General features: G+C 42.5%; 4 non-coding genes across 4 annotated transcripts; 2 read left to right on the top strand and 2 right to left on the bottom strand.

Moving 5' to 3' along the window:
- Positions 1 to 8,671: 8,671 nt before the first annotated feature.
- trnaq-uug (transfer RNA glutamine (anticodon UUG)) lies at positions 8,672 to 8,743 on the bottom strand. Its single transcript has one exon. It is a non-coding gene; the product is annotated as a tRNA-Gln (tRNA).
- A 1,498-nt stretch (positions 8,744 to 10,241) lies between these two features.
- trnal-cag (transfer RNA leucine (anticodon CAG)) lies at positions 10,242 to 10,324 on the top strand. The gene has a single exon. It is a non-coding gene; the product is annotated as a tRNA-Leu (tRNA).
- A 1,351-nt stretch (positions 10,325 to 11,675) lies between these two features.
- On the bottom strand, positions 11,676 to 11,747 carry trnaq-uug (transfer RNA glutamine (anticodon UUG)). Its single transcript has one exon. It is a non-coding gene; the product is annotated as a tRNA-Gln (tRNA).
- Positions 11,748 to 13,245: 1,498 nt separating this feature from the next.
- Positions 13,246 to 13,328, top strand: trnal-cag (transfer RNA leucine (anticodon CAG)). The gene has a single exon. It is a non-coding gene; the product is annotated as a tRNA-Leu (tRNA).
- Positions 13,329 to 21,077: the final 7,749 nt, after the last annotated feature.

Below are 21,077 nucleotides of genomic sequence, written 5' to 3'. Positions count from 1 at the left end.
CAGAACACGGCCGTATCATAAACCAAACCTACGGACGTGTTTCGCTTTCGCGTTGCCAGCGTTCAACTGCACCGTGAAGCCAGCATCTGCTTTTCCTTAAATCAACTTCTATTTCATAGCCGGCAAGAGCCAGGACTTAACCGACACCATAAACAAACTTCAAAACCTCGACTTCAATGTACTGAACTAATGGCCGCGTCTCCAGAAGAAATTCTAATGTATTATTGCTACAGAAGCCAGTATTAGACAAAATTAAATGTGGAAGGTAAAGTGGCTGCAACTAGTCCAACGTAGTATGTTATTAGTATCTCGGTAGAAGCAGTTTACTGCAACTAGTCCAACGTAGTATGTTATTAGTATCTCGGTAGAAGCAGTTTATTTAACACACTGGAATTCAGCCTCAACTTATGTTGTTAGTATCTTGCGCCAAAAACCAGACACCGACAAATTTAATGTGAAGATACATGTAACTCAGTGAACAGATTAATTTGGAAAGCCCAATATGCACATTTGGTATTCATAATACAACAGGCTGTGCTTACCTTTTTATATTTGGACCGGTCCTCTGTTCACCTCGCCTCACGATCTCACCAAAGGCCAAATCTGCCCCTCCTCAGCACACCAAAGATCCGGGTCACACGGCACCAAGTTGTTGAAATCTCCCAATTCTTTGAATCTTTGGGCTGAAGGAAGGACAATACTCGGTGTATAAATGCTCAATCAACAATCATTTATTTCCATACAATTCAACACTTAAGAGCATAAGAACCATCATGATGGGGAGACCTGCCTGCAGAGGGTCACAGCAAGTCTCAAAATGGTGACGGGTTGCTCAGCTTTTTATAGTCTCTAGTGGCCCCCACCTAGTCGTAAAAGACCAAACATTAACATTCTTTCTCTCTTACGGCGCCTAAGTTATGACCTCGGCAGTTGTTTCTCTGCTTTCTGTAAGGTGGGGGTGTGGAATGTGGTCTGTCTATCTCCCCTGTCTTAGACACAGAGTCTCCTGCTTACAACCTTCTTTTCATGATTCAACAATTAAGCATGTAATACATTCACAGCAGATCAAGGATACAGAGTGATGCACACTTATCTAATAAACTAATCAGTGAATATGTTCTTTTAACTCAAAAGTATAATGAGAACTAAACTACATACAGATCACACACTCTATATTAAAGGGTATAATATGATCTACAGCAGTATTCTAATTCAACTACTTTGATTACATATATAAGGTAACATATAATAACAGAATAATCTAATAGTCCCTACCCTCACCTATGGCCACGAGCTGTGGGTAGTGACCAAAAGAACGAGATCGCGGATACAAGCGGCAGAAATGAGCTTCCTCCGAAGGGTGGCTGGCCTCTCCCTTAGAGATAGGGTGAGAAGTTCGGCCATCCGGGAGGGGCTCAGAGTAGAGCAGCTGCTGCTCCACATCGAAAGGAGCCAGCTGAGGTGGTTCGGGCATCTGACAAGGATGCCCCCTGGGCGCCTCCTGGGTGAAGTGTTCCAGGCATGTCCCACCGGGAGGAGGCCCCGGGGCAGACCCAGGACACGCTGGAGAGATTATATCTCTCGGCTGGCCTGGGAACGCCTTGGTATTCCCCCGGATAAGCTGGAGGAGGTGGCTGGGGAGAGGGAGGTCTGGGCCTCTTTGCTTAGGCTGCTGCCCCGCGACCCGGCCCCGGATAAAGCGGATGAAGATGGATGGATGGAATTATCCTCATTCAAAAGTCATGTAAGAACCTCATTGGTTTACGGAATTCTGATGTCACAGGCTTCTAAAGCTTTGATCCTTTGAAGCTTTGATCCTCATGAATTCTTAAGTAGGGGTGAGGAGGTACAACTTTTAGTCCGTTATTTGCAGCACTTATGTTAGCAGCATTCAAATGTTCACCAGTAAAGCATTTTCAAACATTTGGATCCTTTTCGTACTCATGGTATACAGACTCCAACATGTCTCAGAAAGAGCAAGAAAGACAAGAAGCTGACCCCAGCTCTATTCCATGGTATGAGTCCCTAGACCCTTACATCAGCTCTCTTCCTTGGGACAAACACGTAGAATTAGAGGAAAAGCGATTGGAAGAAATGGAGAAGGAAAATCTCATGAACAGAGAAAAGATTAAGATCCTGACAGAAGAAAATGAGAGAAAGAGTGCTGAATTAGAAAAATTATCCTACCAGCTTCAGGAAAGGGAAGGTATTATTGAGGAGAAACAATGGGCTCTCCAAGATAAGAAGAATCACGAGCTCCAAGAAAAGCTTGATGAAGCTCTAGAAAAAATTAAAGATCTGCTCCAAAATGAGAAAAAAGAGAGCATTAAAGGGGATAAAATGCTCAAGAAGAATCAGGAGCTCCAAGAAAAGCTTGATGGAGCTCTGGAAAAAAATAAAGATCTGCTCCAAAAGGAGAAAAAAGAGTGCATAAAACAGGAAAACATGGTCAAGAAGAATCAGGAGCTCCAAGGGAAGCTTGACGAAGCTCTGGAAAAACTGAAAGAAATCCACCAAGAATAGAAGCAACAGTCCACACAGCAGAGAGACATGCAGAGCAAACTCCAAGCCATGGAGGAAAAATACAAAGCGCTGCAGGTGAAACATGACAAAACTCTGCACAAAAGTCAACAGTTGCTTCAAGACAAGAAGAAAATGGAAACGAAACAGAAGGAAATGGACTCCAAGCTTGACGAGATGGAGGAAAAACACAGTTTGCTCCAAATCAAGCTTGATAAAACAGTGCACTGAAATAAAGAGTTCATTCAAGAGAGAGAGGAACAAGAAATGCTCGAGAAAGAAACGGACTCCAAGCTTGAAGTCTTGGGAGAAGAACTGAAAATGCTCCAAATAACTCTTGAGGAAACACTGCTCAAAAACAAAGAGTTGCTTCACGAGAAAGACCAACAGAAAATACAAAAGGAAGAAATGGATTGCAAGCTGAGGCACATCAAGAAACAGAATGAAGGCTTGCAAATGATGCTTGATGAAGCTCTGGAGAGAAATAAAGAGTTGCTTCACGAGAAAGACCAACAGAAAATACAAAAGGAAGAAATGGATTGCAAGCTGAGGAACATTGAGAAACAAAATGAAGGCTTGCAAGTACTACTCGATGAAGCTCTGGAGAGAAATAAAGAGATCCTCCAAGACAGGAAACAAGAGCCCGTAGAGCAGAGAGACCTGCAGAGCAAACTCCAAGCCATGGAGGAAAAATACAAAGCGCTGCAGGTGAAACATGACAAAACTCTGCACAAAAGTCAACAGTTGCTTCAAGACAAGAAGAAAATGGAAATGAAACAGAAGGAAATGGACTCCAAGCTTGACAAGATGGAGGAAAAACACAGATTGCTCCAAATCAGGCTTGATAAAAAAGTGCATGGAAATAAAGAGCTGCTTCAAGAAAAAGACCAACAGAAAATACAACAGGAAGAAGAAAGACTTAATCTCCAGAGGAAAAATCAAGCACTCCAAGAATTGTATAACGAAACGAAGTACAAAACAACTGTACTGGAAGAAGAAAGAAAAAACTGGAAAAACAATGCTCAGCGATGCAGAGTAGCATCAATGAGATGCTGAGAAAAAATACCGAACTTGAGGAACTTTCTAAGACCTTGAAGTACAAAAACACTGAAATCCAGGCGCAAAAGCAAGAACAACAGAAAACACATAAAGACCTGCAGTGTAGACTTCAAGAAACCCAGAAGAGAAAGCAGCAGCTGGAAGACATGCACACAGATGTGCACAAGGCAAAGCGAATAGAGGAGGCAACAGTTAAAGAACTGAAAGACAAGCTTAAAGAAAAACAAGATTAATTAGAAGACATGGTGAAAAGATGCAACAAACGAGAAAGAAAACGCAGAAACAATCGATGAGCTGAAAACCCTCATCATTGAAAAAAAAGTGCTCGTGGAAGAGTATTTGAAAAAGAAGAAAAAACGCTTCCACTGGTTCTGGAGGAGGGGCACTGCTGCTTCTCACCTGATGTAACCTCGTCTTCCTCCACCTCTATTCCATCTTCATTTCCCCCCTTCCCCTCCCTCCTTTTACTTTTTTCACCCTCACCCCCCGACCAGTCCCGGCAGTTGACTGCCCCCTCCTGAGCCTGGTTCTGCCATAGGTTTCTCCTTTAGGTTTCTTTCACTTTAAAAGGAGTTTTTCCTATCCACTGTCGCCTGGTGCTTGCTCAGAGGGGATTGTTGGGGTTTTCTCTCATCTCGCTCTTTCATTCTTTCTATCCCCCCATCCCCCCCCCCTTCTGCCTTTTCCTTTACCCAATAAACACAATTGCGCACATTTTACATGTGTTTGAAAAATGTCTTCATTCAACAATAATTCATCCTAGGTATAAAAACAAGAAATAGGTAATAGCTGCATGTGTGTTTGTGTGTGTGCATAATATACATACTTGTTTCCCAGAAAGAATTAATACTAGATGGATAGAGACAGGTTTTAAAGACTAGAAATGAAAACATGAGAGTCCTGTCTGTCACGGTCTGCCTCCGCAGACCGTGCGGAAATGTGTGTGGTGGACCCAGGAGCGAACACAAGCGAGGATGCAGGAGTGGAGTTAAACAAAAGCGAGCCTTTTATTCTGGCTGATGAAAGGAACAAAACAGAGTGAGGGCAGCATAAGAGTAATAGTTCAAACAGAAACCTAAACTGGACATAAACTAAGGAAAAGCTATAGCTGGAGATACGGAACACAGGGGGTGGTAACACAGACGACGCGACACAGACTACATGAAACACAGAGACTAAATACACAAGAGGGATGATCAGGGGAAGTTGCCACACATGGGAACACAGCTGACACAGATAAACATAACAAGACATGGCAGGAGTAAACAACACTGACGGGAGACTGTCAAAGTAAAACAGGAAGTACACAGGTGCAAACAGGAGGAGAGAGAGAGCGCGGGCATAGTGGGCTGGGGAAACATGGAATGAAACAAGGAGGGGAGATGAGGGCTCACAGATACATAGAGGGGCACACAGGGAATAAAAGTCACAAAGGGAAGTCAAATAAGGAACAACACAACAGGACAACTTAGGAAACATGGCCTAAATAAGGAACGAAATACAAAAATATAAGAAACTAAGAATACTGGGCCCACATGGCCCAGGACCATGACACTGTCTTTAAATAAAAATTTATAATTCCCTATATTCCTATCTATTCCAAACAACGGTAATAAGTAACAAAGTTTCAAATTTGCTTTGGTTGCAATCAGATTGCCATAGTCATCTGCAGTTTGCATGTTGGATGCCAACTACTCACAAAGCGGTGGGAAAAGTTTGGTTTGGTTTAGTTTGGCTTTCATCTTTACTTTTGCGTCCTTTCTAAAAACACTAACATATAGGTCTGGTCTACCTGGACTGGCAGCATGCTCGAGGTGTCCCAGTCTCGTCTGTTTGGTGACGCAGTAGATGAGCTCGCCCGGCTCGCTGTCCTGGTCGCTGGCTGACAGCTGCAGCGTGGTCAGCTTCTGAAAAATTACATTTTCTTATGTTGCAAGTCTCAAATCTTGATTGCCTGGATCCATTTAGTGTTTTATCATATGTGCTTTAAGCAGTAAATCTCAGGTAAAATGAACTGTTCTATCTGCCAGGAAGGACACAAACACAGACCCAAGATAAACAAAGACTGGATACAGTCTTTACATTATCTGCATGTCGTTTGAAATCTACAAGACATGCTGACTCCATGTCTGTGTAGGTTCCTAGTCAATCAGGTCATGTTTGTCTTAAGAGAGGCAGCTGGACTCCTTTAAAACATTTCACTTCTCATCCAAGAGGTTTGTTCAGCTTGAAAAACAAAAAGGTGAAGAGTCCCAGCTATTTAAACCCTAATGGAGGTTGTTCTCTATGGAGGTGGTAGCTGACCTACCTACTATTAATCATGAGCTAAGGTTTGAAAAACCGCATTTGTCATTACCAACAGGGGTTCCAAGTAAAACCACTGGCATCATGGGAGAGTGTCTGCATCTAAATTTCACTCTTTCATGGATGCCAGCATATGCTTGTCAAATAAAGCCTGACTTTAGTTTAGTTTTCCTTCTATAAATAGAGATATTTCTAAACTGGAAATGTTCAAACTTCAAACTGGCGCAGAAAAACAATTCAAAGGGTATTGAGTGTCTGATGGTTCAAATTACCTTGAAGGACGATCATTGCAGTATACTGTAAAATGAAACACTGCATATACATATTATACTAGAGAGTACCTGTGTGAAGTATGAATAACATAACCACCACACCAGAGGTGTAAGCACCTTTTGCAAGGCACTCAAGGAAACCAGTGAACAGCCTCAAAAATAAATGAACAGGTGGAGATGCAGACTGTATTTGCAGATTACAGCTCCACCACAAATCAAACTTCCATATTACAGCGAGACTGCTCAGCAAGGAAAAATAGTCAATTTCAGTAAGACTGAATGAAGACAGACTAAAAATTAATGGCATCTGCTCACACATTACTCAGCTGTAAGGTTTTCTAAGTACTCAGATGTAACACTGTGGAGGAAAACCCAAAGAAATGGCAAACAGAAGTTCATTCTAATAAATTGGAAATGTGGATCAAGTCCATCAAAACATTTTAATTAAATCATTAATAAAACAGATAAAAATATTAAGAAGACTCTGTGTAATAAACATCTTCAGGTATGCTGGGTTGTCCTTCTTGCTACCTAACGTGAGCAGACAATGCAAACCAGCTTTCTCGAGCTCTCTCCTTGTCCATCTATTGACAATGGAGAAAGTTTTTTTCAAATCCAAGCAATGACATGTAAATAATGCACAGTGTGTGTGTGTGTGTGTGTATGTGTAAAGACCTGGTAAAATCTGTGAGTCTTCAGTATTAAAGGAAAAATGTAACTTTTGATGCCTAAAGTGGGGGTCTGGGTGCTTGACTTTATCCTTTTAGAGGGAACCATCATTTTAAAGTAGTGTACTTTTTTTTTTCTGAACAATCACCTCTTCAAGGTGAATTTAACATTTACAACGAAGAGAGTGAAAATAATGTAAGATGACAGTGCCATTGGTGGGTCGCGTCCAACAGGGCAGAGAAGGATTTGGTCTTGGCAACCTCGGTGGCAACAGGCATCTGTAACCGAACGTCAAAAAATGGTGGTGGAGGAGGTGTGTCGAAAGGAGGAACCAGTAAGACACGCCAGAGCCATAGCGCTGGCCAAGCAGGGTCACTGGATGAATTGGGAGAGTTTTGAAAAGAGGAAACTCTTATGGAATGGCTGAGCGGTCTAAGACGCTGCGTTCAGGTCGCAGTCTCACCTAGAGGCATGGGTTCGAATCCCATTTCTGACAACTGTATCTTGGCACTTCTTTCTTCCTTCTACTCATGGGTCTTTGATCAGTGGTTGTTGATCAATGGTCATGAGAATTTGCATAATCGTGATGAAGGAACTGACCTCCAAGCCCACTGTTCCTTCAGGGGGCTACTTTCAGTCATTATGCAAATATACTGTTTATAAGATTGGGGAAACCTGCAGTCAGCTGACACTGAAGAAGTCACTTGGATGAGTGACGAGACATTTTTCCCACTGAAAACGCTACATTCAGATGAACAGAATCAACCTTTGGAGACTTCTTACTGTTGTGACAAAATACACTTGAAACTGGCAATTCTATATCAGTGGAGAACCAATTCCAACAGTCTAAGAGATGTCCATCAAGAGCCTGGGACGGTGGTATAATGTAGACCTCAATGATACCTGGCAACTTGACAAACGAAGGCAAAACTTGGCTAATGACCTCAGGCGGATTAACAACACTGCACTCCTTGAGTGAGGCTTGAGATGTCACTCAAGGACTCCCGGGACCCCATAGTGAGGGGCGCTGCTCCCACCCTAGCAACAGGGAGGAAGTGGACCACAGCCACGTCTGTGCTACAGGCCAAATCGGCTCTGAGCCATAATGACATGGTGGGTCGCGTCCAACAGGGCAGAGAAGGATTTGGTCTTGGCAACCTCGGTGGCAACAGGCATCTGTAACCGAACGTCAAAAAATGGTGGTGGAGGAGGTGTGTCCAAAGGAGGAAACAGTAAGACACGCCAGAGCCATAGCGCTGGCCAAGCAGGGTCACTGGATGAATTGGGAGAGTTTTGAAAAGAGGAAACTCTTATGGAGTGAAATCTGGTGAAATCGGTGGGACCTGATTTTTGGGGGGTGAAACCATACTGCATGTCTTCTCTGGCACATTGAATTTCTGTATGACTTGTGTTTTCTGTGAGAGCTTTATAAAATCAAGCAGCTAACCATGACGTCTGCCTTTACAAAACACTTGTCAATCACTAAAGTTATCCTTCACTTGTCAGTCACTATGTGGTACTAAAGAGCTGTCTGAAATTCAGTTACAACCCACACAAAGTTACAGATTGGAGTATCCGAGTGCTGAGGTGCGCTTGTGCGCAAAAGTCACAAACACTCTGCTGACTCACTAACTGTACAGCTCCAAACCTCTTCCGACCTCAAAGTCAGCACAGAAAGTAGGCGCCACGAGCTTCGTAGTATGTGTTTACATGGCTGAACAGCTGCTATATTCGAACAAACGCCTTCAGAGGAGACTGCGACCTTAACGCAGTGCCTTCGACCGCTTGGCGACCAAGAACAAGTTATCACTATGTGACATGCAGTATGGTTTCACCTCCCAATAAGCAGGTCCCACCGAGATTTGAACACGGATCGCTGGATTCAAAGTCCAGAGTGCTAACCATTACACCATGGAACCGATGTGAAACTGTGTGAACTGTCATGTCATGGCAACCTGCCTAAAAGTATTCAGCCAAATGATCAGTATGGATGACATTGTAGATTATTCGCACTACGTTTCCATGGCTGAACAGCTGCTATATGTGTTATGAGAAGGATAATGTGTGTTTCTTCCAAAGTATCTAACAGTGGTAACCTCCACCAAACTGGCACTGCAATGTCAGAATGGCTGAGCGGTCTAAGATGCTGCGTTCAGGTTGCAGTCTCCCCTGGAGGTGTGGCTTTGAATCCCACTTCTGACATTGAAGCTTTACTCTTCTTGATATTGTGACAAAATACTCTTGGGTTAACCACGAGCTTTCTAAAAACTTGCATATAACAATTGTGCACCATTCATTCCTCATCTTTGCTGCCCATCATTACAACTTTGCTAATGATGGGCAGCAGGATAGTGTCATGATGTTACCTCAGACATGGTTAAAAGCCCTGATAACGTAAGTGCTTCTCGCCGTGTCTGGTGCCGCGTGCCTGTAATCCAAGCTACCGGGAGGCTGAGGTTTGAGGATTGTTTGAGCTCAGGAGCTCTGAGCTGCAGCAGGCTATGTCGATCGGGTGTCCGCATTGCGTTCGGCATTGATATGGTGATCCTGGGGGAGCCTGAGACCACCAGGTCACCTAAGGAGGGGTGCACCGGCCCAGGTCGGAGACGGAGCAGGTCAAAGCCCCCGTGTCGCTCAGTAGTGGGATCGCACCTGTGAATAGATGCTGTAGCGCAGCCTGAGCAATACAGCTAGACCCAATCTTTATACACATCCTTATACTTGTCTCTAGATCACACAGCAGCCTCATCAGCATGTCTTGGTCTTTTTAATTCAAGTCCAAAACACTCACAAATCTGCTGCTCTGCTTGTCCGGCACCACCTCCACCTGCAGGACAGCTGCAACTACATCCTCCACTCTAAACACGCCACCGCCCAGCAGGTGGAGACAAACTCAAAGTAGGACATTTCCTTGGTGAGGAGAGAGGATGGAACCAAAAATGCATTTATCCCCGTGTTCTGTGTTGATGAAAATCACCCAACAGGAAAGCAGCTGGGCATTCATTTGAAACCAGTTCACAGGTTGGGCTGTGGTTCCCCCTCTAGCGTGTCTGCTTGAACTTTCAACTGTGAACCACTTAGATCCAACCTTCCCAACTGCTCATCTCGCAAAAGACAAAATAGAAGAACCCAGAATGTCTTTTTATACCTGCTCACGCTTTTTCACGCTTCCCTCACAGGACGTCACATTTCACACTTTGGCCATCCAATCAAGTTGTTGACATCTAATCATTCCTGTCCACCACACCTGATCTTTCTATTTCGATCTGACTTACAACATTTAACACAAACTTTTAAATCAATATATTTTCTTAGTAATTATTTTTATTTGTTTATTACATGCACTTAACATACAAGTATGTCAAATGGAAATCAGCAACTGCGTGGGATTATTCAACTAGTTGGCTGCTGCAATGTGTCAGGATGGCCGAGCGGTCTAAGGCGCTGCGTTCAGGTCGCAGTCTCACCTGGAGGCGTGGGTTCGAATCCCACTTCTGACAATTGTATCTTGGCACTTCTTTCTTCCTTCTACTCATGGGTCTTTGATCAGTGGTTGTTGATTAATGGTCATGAGAATTTGCATAATCGTGATGAAGGAACTGACCTCCAAGCCCACTGTTCCTTCAGGGGGCTACTTTCAGTCATTATGCAAATATACTGTTTATAAGATTGGGGAAACCTGCAGTCAGCTGACACTGAAGATGTCACTTGGATGAGTGACGAGACATTTTTCCCACTGAAACCGCTACATTCAGATGAACAGAATCAACCTTTGGAGACGTCTTACTGTTGTGACAAAATACACTTGAAACTGGCAATTCTATATCAGTGGAGAACCAATTCCAACAGTCTAAGAGATGTCCATCAAGAGCCTGGGACGGTGGTATAATGTAGACCTCAATGATACCTGGCAACTTGACAAACGAAGGCAAAACTTGGCTAATGACCTCAGGCGGATTAACAACACTGCACTCCTTGAGTGAGGCTTGAGATGTCACTCAAGGACTCCCGGGACCCCATAGTGAGGGGCGCTGCTCCCACCCTAGCAACAGGGAGGAAGTGGACCACAGCCACGTCTGTGCTACAGGCCAAATCGGCTCTGAGCCATAATGACATGGTGGGTCGCGTCCAACAGGGCAGAGAAGGATTTGGTCTTGGCAACCTCGGTGGCAACAGGCATCTGTAACCGAACGTCAAAAAATGGTGGTGGAGGAGGTGTGTCCAAAGGAGGAAACAGTAAGACACGCCAGAGCCATAGCGCTGGCCAAGCAGGGTCACTGGATGAATTGGGAGAGTTTTGAAAAGAGGAAACTCTTATGGAGTGAAATCTGGTGAAATCGGTGGGACCTGATTTTTGGGGGGTGAAACCATACTGCATGTCTTCTCTGGCACATTGAATTTCTGTATGACTTGTGTTTTCTGTGAGAGCTTTATAAAATCAAGCAGCTAACCATGACGTCTGCCTTTACAAAACACTTGTCAATCACTAAAGAGTTCCTTCACTTGTCAGTCACTATGTGGTACTAAAGAGCTGTCTGAAATTCAGTTACAACCCACACAAAGTTACAGATTGGAGTATCCGAGTGCTGAGGTGCGCTTGTGCGCAAAAGTCACAAACACTCTGCTGACTCACTAACTGTACAGCTCCAAACCTCTTCCGACCTCAAAGTCAGCACAGAAAGTGGGCGCCACGAGCTTCGTAGTATGTGTTTACATGGCTGAACAGCTGCTATATTCGAACAAACGCCTTCAGAGGAGACTGCGACCTTAACGCAGTGCCTTCGCCCGCTTGGCGACCAAGAACAAGTTATCACTATGTGACATGCAGTATGGTATCACCTCCCAATAAGCAGGTCCCACCGAGGTTTGAACACGGATCGCTGGATTCAAAGTCCAGAGTGCTAACCATTACACCATGGAACCGATGTGAAACTGTGTGAACTGTCATGTCATGGCAACCTGTCTAAAAGTATTCAGCCAAATGATCAGTATGCATGACATTGTAGATTATTCGCACTACGTTTCCATGGCTGAACAGCTGCTATATGTGTTATGAGAAGGATAATGTGTGTTTCTTCCAAAGTATCTAACAGTGGTAACCTCCACCAAACTGGCACTGCAATGTCAGAATGGCTGAGCGGTCTAAGGCGCTGCGTTCAGGTTGCAGTCTCCCCTCGAGGTGTGGCTTTGAATCCCACTTCTGACATTGAAGCTTTACTCTTCTTGATATTGTGACAAAATACTCTTGGGTTAACCACGAGCTTTCTAAAAACTTGCATATAACAATTGTGCACCATTCATTCCTCATCTTTGCTGCCCATCATTACAACTTTGCTAATGATGGGCAGCAGGATAGTGTCATGATGTTACCTCAGACATGGTTAAAAGCCCTGTTAACGTAAGTGCTTCTCGCCGGGTGCGGTGGCGCGTACCTGTAATCCAAGCTACCGCGAGGCTGAGGTTTGAGGATTGTTTGAGCTCAGGAGCTCTGAGCTGCAGCAGGCTATGTCGATCGGGTGTCCGCATTGCGTTCGGCATTGATATGGTGATCCTGGGGGAACCTGAGACCACCAGGTCACCTAAGGAGGGGTGCACCGGCCCAGGTCGGAGACGGAGCAGGTCAAAGCCCCCGTGTCGCTCAGTAGTGGGATCGCACCTGTGAATAGATGCTGTAGCGCAGCCTGAGCAATACAGCTAGACCCAATCTTTATACACATCCTTATACTTGTCTCTAGATCACACAGCAGCCTCATCAGCATGTCTTGGTCTTTTTAATTCAAGTCCAAAACACTCACAAATCTGCTGCTCTGCTTGTCCGGCACCACCTCCACCTGCAGGACAGCTGCAACTACATCCTCCACTCTAAACACGCCACCGCCCAGCAGGTGGAGACAAACTCAAAGTAGGACATTTCCTTGGTGAGGAGAGAGGATGGAACCAAAAATGCATTTATCCCCGTGTTCTGTGTTGATGAAAATCACCCAACAGGAAAGCAGCTGGGCATTCATTTGAAACCAGTTCACAGGTTGGGCTGTGGTTCCCCCTCTAGCGTGTCTGCTTGAACTTTCAACTGTGAACCTCTTAGATCCAACCTTCCCAACTGCTCATCTCGCAAAAGACAAAATAGAAGAACCCAGAATGTCTTTTTATACCTGCTCACGCTTTTTCACGCTTCCCTCACAGGACGTCACATTTCACACTTTGGCCATCCAATCAAGTTGTTGACATCTAATCATTCCTGTCCACCACACCTGATCTTTCTATTTCGATCTGACTTACAACATTTAACACAAACTTTTAAATCAATATATTTTCTTAGTAATTATTTTTATTTGTTTATTACATGCACTTAACATACAAGTATGTCAAATGGAAATCAGCAACTGCGTGGGATTATTCAACTAGTTGGCTGCTGCAATGTGTCAGGATGGCCGAGCGGTCTAAGGCGCTGCGTTCAGGACGCAGTCTCACCTGGAGGCGTGGGTTCGAATCTCACTTCTGACAATTGTATCTTGGCACTTCTTTCTTCCTTCTACTCATGGGTCTTTGATCAGTGGTTAGAGAGTTAATCTCATACAGTTTATGACAAAATTTGATCCGAAGTGATTGATGGCCCTAATCACGACCTTTTGACCTCCCGCCCCTCCCCCCCGGAAGCGTGTAATGAGCGTGACGAATCGCATCCGGAGAAGGGGTGTGGGAAACCCCCCGCGTGTCGAATTGCATCCTGAGAAGGGGGGGTGAACCCCGGAAGCGCGCCATCTGTTGCTAACCGTGTCGAATTGCATCCTGAGAAAGGAGGGGGGGAACCTCCGGAAGCGCGTCATCTGTTGTTGGGAAAAAAAAGTTTTTAGAGGGGAGGGGGAAACCTCCGGAAGCGCGCCATCTGTTTGAGGAGAATAAAAAAGCAGAGAGGTGGAGTCCGTCACAATTTCTAAGGCACAGACACAAGATGGATTTCCTTCTGCAGCCCAGCAGCGTTCCTGTGTCCGATGAGATCTGCTCTCCCAAAGAAGAAGGCTTTGAATATGACATATTCAATCTCGATCCGGACCTTATGACCCTACCGGAAATACTCCGGAAGTGTCTAGTCATTTTCAGACCTGTTGCGTCATGTTCCCTAAGCACAGCGGTGATGCAGCAGCTGATTCTGTGATGTATAGAGAGACAGAGCGGGTGTAATTTTACTTTCTTAAGCTGCACCGGCGTTTGTAATGGAAATAAAGAGTGACTTCCTGTAGAGATTTCAATAGTATTTTATTTTCCTATAATACAGACGCTGTAAAAAACCTTTAAGATACACCATAGCTTGTGATGAAAAGAAGAACTTTCTATCCGCTTGTAACCTACAGGCTGCCTATGTGTAAAAAACGAATAAATATCCCTTAGTGAATACTACTTTTCCTTTTGAGAGACTGAAAAACAAACCAGCGACAGGCGATCTTGTTTCACACACACACACACACACACACACACACACACACACACACACACACACACACACACCCCGCGGGCCAAGGAGGAGTTTTTTTTCTTCAATACTTTAACAATAAGTTTTCTCAATAGATAGAAAATGATGACGCTGAGGAGTCAACATCCGATATTATCATTGCTTGTAACCCGGTAAATAATTTCGTACATCTCCTCCCCTAAAATAAGCCTTAGCGGAAAAAAAAGCTCATATTCGAATAAGTTTATTAAAGCACCCCCCTCTGTGGGAAAGAGTCAACCATGAGGCGAGTTTTGTCAACAGCAATTGTCCATTTGGTAAAACAAATATCCGTCTCAAAGTCATATTTTACCGTTGCAGAATGCGGAAAACAGAAGGCACACACACACACACACACACACACACACACACACACCGCGGGTCAAGGAGGAGTGAGACGGCAGAATAGTTTTTTTCTTCATTACTTTTACAATGGGATTTCTCAATAGATAGAAAATGATGACGCTGAGGAGTCAACATCCGATATTATCATTGCTTGTAACCCGGTAAATAATTTCGTACATCTCGCCATAAAACAAGTCTTAGTGGAAAAAAGCTCATATTCGAATAAGTTTATTCCCCTCTGTGGGAAAGAGTTTTTTTCTCAGAGTCAACCATGAGGCGAGTTTTGTCAACAGCAAGAACAAAGCCAGACAACTGTTGCCCATAAGGTAAAACAAATATCCGCCTCTAAGTCGTATTTTACCGTTGCAGAATGTGGAAAACAGACAGCGTTCACAAGAAGGCATTCAAAAAAAGGAAATTGGATACCCCAACTCTCCCGACTGCACACACACACACACACACACACACACACACACACACACACACACACACACACACACACACACACGCTTGCATAGATAAACTCTGAATATAGTAGTGGGACTTCAGCTGTTTATGTAACTTACTATCTTAAGACTTTTGTGTCTACAATAATTAGTTTCCTTGGAACCAGATCCCTACCTGTTAATAATTCTCCACTGTACCCATGGTTCAGAAAATTACAGTCAGCCTGCCAGGGACACGTCACTCAGAGAGCTTTTAGAAACATGAGAGGCATCCATACATTTAGAGCACGGGTCTGTTATCAGAAAAAAGTACAAGCCGGAGTTGAATGGTGTTCAGTTTCACCTTCCTTCCTGTTGCTCTATGACGTAGTTTGAAACAGAAACCACAAGTGAGTCAGTCTCGGGTCGAGGTTAGGATTTCCAAAATCAGAGTTCACACACATGTAGCTCTTGATCATATATGTTCATATGTTAACAGTCTTTTTCTTCCCCTTCTTTATTTCTGCGGGAGTCAGGTGGCAGGAACTCTGTGGAGGTATTTCATCTCCAAAGGCATTGAGTATCTAGACACTGTGTTTTTCATCCTGAGGAAAAAATTTAACCAGGTCACCTTCCTGCACGTCTACCATCATTGCTCCATGTTCACGCTCTGGTGGATTGGCATCAAGTGGGTGGCAGGAGGACAGTGTGAGTAGCTTACAACACAGCAGACATCAGCTATATGATATATATATGAATTTATCAGCATTGCTGTTGATAAAGCCTTCATCGGCTCTGTAGTTTTGTGGTTTATACTGGGTGAGGGCTGGGAAGAGACACAAATGCCTTGGTGGATGCTTCAGGAAGCTAAACCAAACATGTGGAGCTACTTGTCTATAAACCTTTTATTCACTACTGGTTAATGTATTCATTATTGTTGTTTGTTGAGCTTATTTTTTTTTTTTTTTTTTTATAATATGCATCTGCATATTAACAGCCATGCTAGCAACTCTGTAAAGGTATACCATTGGCAGAGGAGCACTTTGAGCTAAGTGCTAATGCCAACAAGGCAACATGTTGAGAGTAATAGCATTTAATCGCTGAAGTTTACTATTGGGTACAATGTTTATCATGTTCACAGTATGTATTTAGCATGATAACACGCTATCACTTGCTAATTAGTAAACACAGGTGCAGCTATATGTATATTTGCAAGTAGATGATTGTGACTGAGAGTAAACTGAGTCTGAACCCTGATGAGGAAGCTAGATGACAAATTTCACTGAAACCCACAAGCATAGTATCGTCATATGTAGCTTGGATAGTTTAATCTGGATTCATGGGCCCCTGGACCTACACTTGTTTGTATCTCCCACCCCCTCAACTATTGCCTTTTTATTGGATACAGACAGCAGGAGTTCAGAGCAACTCAGTTTAAGATTTTTTTTAACTATAGTAAGCAGAACAAAATTAAAAACTTATTGTTTCTTCTACTGCAGCATTCTTTGGTGCACATATGAATGCGATGATCCATGTCCTGATGTACCTGTATTACAGTCTTGCCTCCTGTGGACCTAAGATCCAAAAGTACCTGTGGTGGAAGAAGTATCTGACAATTATCCAGATGGTAGGTTGATTTCCAGGGTGGCTGATTTTGAAATTAAATATACTGATTGTAGGGATCATTTGACTGAAAATCATTCTTCTTGCTATGAAAGAACGGTGAAAACACAATATGGTGCAAAAGCATAACTCTTATTCTCTCTTTGGGGCTCAGATTCAGTTCCATGTCACCATCGGTCACACGGCCTTGTCTCTCTATCTCTAAAGACAGAGCACATATCTGAACCACTGGAACACAGAGGTAAGAGAAATCTGTGGAGATACATGCGAAGGATTAAACTATAAATTAGTTAATATTAGATTATTTCTGCCAAGAAAAATGTTGCCTGAGTTGATGTAGCAGTAATCTTGTTTGCGTTGGCCATGTTTCTTTTGGTTTGTGTTACCTTACCTGCTTTTCTTTCATACTCTCTTTAGGTAATAAAGCCACATCTTTACCATGAAGCTACCTTTGGCTCTGGTGTTTGCACTCACCCTCCCCATCATCAGGGCTCAGGTTCCTCACTGGGGCCCGTGTCCAGAGCCTGCTGTTCAACCCCCCGTCAGCCTTAAACAGGTACCAGTGACGATGCAGACTGTGCAGAATATGCTGAACACATTAGGCGTGAATGTCATGAGATACTTCTTCTCTCGCACAGTTTGAAAAGGAAAAAGCTGACACCACAAACATTATCAGAGATTTCTGTTAAACGAGAATTTATTAATATAAATATTGTTTTCATGTGAAAAAATAATTTAATTTATTAAAAGTACTTTTTATTTATATAGTTTATAATATATATATATATATTTTTTTTTTTTCAGCATTTCAGCATAATGTCTTTGTTGTAAGTCAACTCAGTACCCAAAGTATTGTGTAAGTAAAGCTTTTCAGTACCTTTAATAGCATAGAAATGTGCATACATTAGTACAATAACTGAATAAATGAAGACAGACTTTTTCCCAGAGGGGAAACTTGGCAAAACATTGTGTTTAATTACTTCCTCAGCTGGTGTAGAGTAGGTTTTTATAAAACACATACCATATATCAGAGTATGTAGATTTATTCATAGTCTGCCGACCCCCTCTTCTTCTTCTCTGTGTTGGTGTTGTTGTTCGTGTGCGTGTGTGTGCGTGTGTGTGTGCGTGCCTTAGAAGTCAAACAATACATTAGCCATACTTAAAAAACATCTGAATTTCATTTAGAACTGAGATTCTAAGTTGTAAGCAGAAATCTTATGCACAGCCAGAAACATGTTTCCCCACTTTCACAATGCTGAGGTGTCAAATCCACAACCCCCAACAAATGGTTTGTTACACGCGGGTGTGAAGGGCAAGCTTTACTTACACAGCCTCACACACAGTAGATTTTTAAAGTTTTTGGGTACAGGGGTTTAGCCACAGATGCAACATCCACTTTTGATAAAGATCCCTCCACCTGTTTATTTCTTAAGAAATTAAGCATCTTTATTAAGCTCTTATTTATAATTGTCTACACAATAATAGACACCGTGTGCTCTGTGACATTATAGTCTTCTACTGCTGCTTCCATCGGTTTGCATTTTAAACTCCCAGCCTTTCAGTTTGTTATGAACGACTTTATATCACAAAATGTTAGAAATATAAAGTGATCCATGCGACTTTTTTATTTTTTTTATTTTTTTATTTTCTGTTTGATGGAAGGACTTAAGACACGAGTTATTTAAACAATTCTAAATGACAGTGTGATGGCCATAGCACTTTATGCGGGTCAAATGTGTTAAGGATAATGTTTATCAATGTAAAATTGCAAAGAACCTTTGAATAGATTATAACATTTTGTAAACAGTTACCTCAGAAGCTGTATTGGTAGATCTATGTATGTAAGGTAAAACTATCCACAGTACTTCCACTTAAGTAGCTAAACACATAAAGTCACCCTTACCAATAATCCGCTGCTCCTTGAAAAAGTAGCACAAACAGACAACTGATTGAGCAATGATAAGTAGAGCTACCCGAGGCCGAGACTCAAGCAGAAGAAAATTAAAAGTTGTTGTTTTTGTGGCTCGAAAAATTAAAGAAAGTATGTTTAATAATTCAACAAGACCCGCACCTTCAACACATGTACATTCAAATTCTGGTACAGGCTCATCATTGCTGCTGTTCAATAGTTTTTATCCGTTTGAAAAAGTCATTTTACGGCTTTAATGTTTCCAGCTGATAAGGAGAATGAGCGCATTTTAAATGAGCGTTCAAAGGCTTTAAACATCTGCTTTGTCTGTAACGACAGTATCAAACTACAGAGCATTGTTTTTACTAAAATTCAACATTTTCAGATGAAAATTTGGCTGCTTTTTGTTTTTTTTCACTGTAACACCCACCTCAACGCCATTTTTAGGATATTCTTGGTGATCCCACCTTTTTCATATTTATGCTTCTGGCACTGAGGGTATCTAATACGCACGTTGTCACTGTGTTTGTACTACCAGCTGTGAGGGCTCTGCTTTTGCTTTGAGCAGTCTGTTTTTATTTTGTCTCGTGAGTGTGTGTGTTTTTCAAACGAGATCCTCGTCAGTTTGATTTTGTTACCACAAACTTTGTGTGAAGTTCACAACAGAGGTAAAGAGATTTAAACACCCCAGTTTAAGGAGGCAGGCAGGGGTTGAACCAGCTGCACAGGGCTGGTGAAGCAGAGAGTGTCGGGGGGAGATGTGCAACAGAAGCAGAGGGAACATTTTACAAGATGATAAATGGCAGATTTAGATGATTAAGGATTTGTTGACAAGATTAAAAGACACGTCCGTCAGAGTTCAACAACATTACAGTTTGATTAAATAAAAAAGTTTTTAGACTACACAAGGTTCATTTTCTCCTCTGATAGTAATCATATTAAACATGTCAAGAAAGAAAGAGTATAAAGAAAATAGTAAATGTGTGTCTAATTAAACTCTTCCTGTGAGCCTTACATCATCCTTTAATATGTTTGGTGTTACAAACTTGAAGAAGCACGGAAAAGATCATCAGACATTAATCTAATCAGTTTGCAGCCTTCATTCGTATTGAAAAGTTGAAATCTTCCCTGCTAGACCCAAGTGCAGCGTTTAACACCGTCGGCCAGAACATTTTATTACAGCTATTATTAAATGGAGAGTCCTCTTCACACACTGAGGTTAATTATGAAGCTCCACAGGCTTCTGTGCAAAGACCAGTTCTGTTTACATTATACGTGCTTTAGAAGACATAGCATACCACAGGTCAGCTCAGCAACATTTCGACTTTGGCTTGTTTTTTCTGGTTAACGTTAATTACGTAATTTAGAATTAAAGTTTAGTGTTTTTAGCATTTAGGATGGCCGTGGCGAGTAACTCAAGTGCTGTAAACATTTCATGAAACCTCATCAAAAGTTATCTGAGTTGGAAGGGTGGCTGTTAATAAGCCATTCTTAAGGAAGGAGAACAGAGAAAAATAAGGCTGAGGTGTGCCAAATTACACAAGAAATTGACTGGAAAAAGAAATCAGCTGTAATATGTCTTATGGAGTAATGATTCCAAATTTGAAATATGCATGGAAGAGGTCCGAAGAGAGATACAACAGTGAATGTCTATAGCCGTCTTTAACACAGCGTGGATACTCTACCGTGCTTTGAGGCTGGATTTCAGCCAGTGTTGTTGGAGCTCTTATCCAAATTAATCAAATTATGAATGTAGAAAAGTTCCACCAGATTTTGATCGACCATGTAATACCACGTAGTGTCTGATTGGCTTCAACTTCATTTTTCAGTACGACAATTATCGCAAACATACTGCCAATGTAGTCAAAGTATGCCTGGATGAAACAACGCATCAGTCATGGATTGATCTCTCCAGGGTTCGAACCTCAAGATAATCGAAGCAGTGTGGGATCATCTTGACAGAAAACAAAACAAAAGGCAGCCAGCATCCAAAGAAGAGTCTCGGATGTCTTTCAAGAAGCCTGCAGAACTAAGAAATTACAAGAAAGCTTACCTATTAGAGTTTAAGCTGTGTTGAAGAATGAAAGGCAGCTTTAACTGAACAAAAGGGGAAAAAAATCCCACATTGACAGCTAACTCAAGAGACAAAAAGCATTAGAACTCAAGTCATTACCTTACTTAAGGATAAATAAGTTAATTAATTACATTAATGCATAAGCAGAAAATAACCTACAGTAACTGCTTTGCGATATGGAAGTGCAAAAGACAACTGAAAGGGAGGATAGTTTCTATATATGTGGTTTCTATTAAGGGACAGAGGAACGATAAGAAACGATAAGAAATCAAGGACAAGGAGTGTGGTGTAGATAAGTGAGGAAATCCGATCATTACTACAAATTTAGTTGAAATTTAAATATTTTAACTATGGTGCCTCCTGTGAGGGCTGTCTGTTTTCCACATTC

Source organism: Maylandia zebra, linkage group LG14, assembly GCF_041146795.1.
Source record: "Maylandia zebra isolate NMK-2024a linkage group LG14, Mzebra_GT3a, whole genome shotgun sequence".
Classification (NCBI taxonomy): Eukaryota; Metazoa; Chordata; class Actinopteri; order Cichliformes; family Cichlidae; genus Maylandia; species Maylandia zebra.
This window is presented reverse-complemented; position numbering and strand designations above follow the sequence as displayed.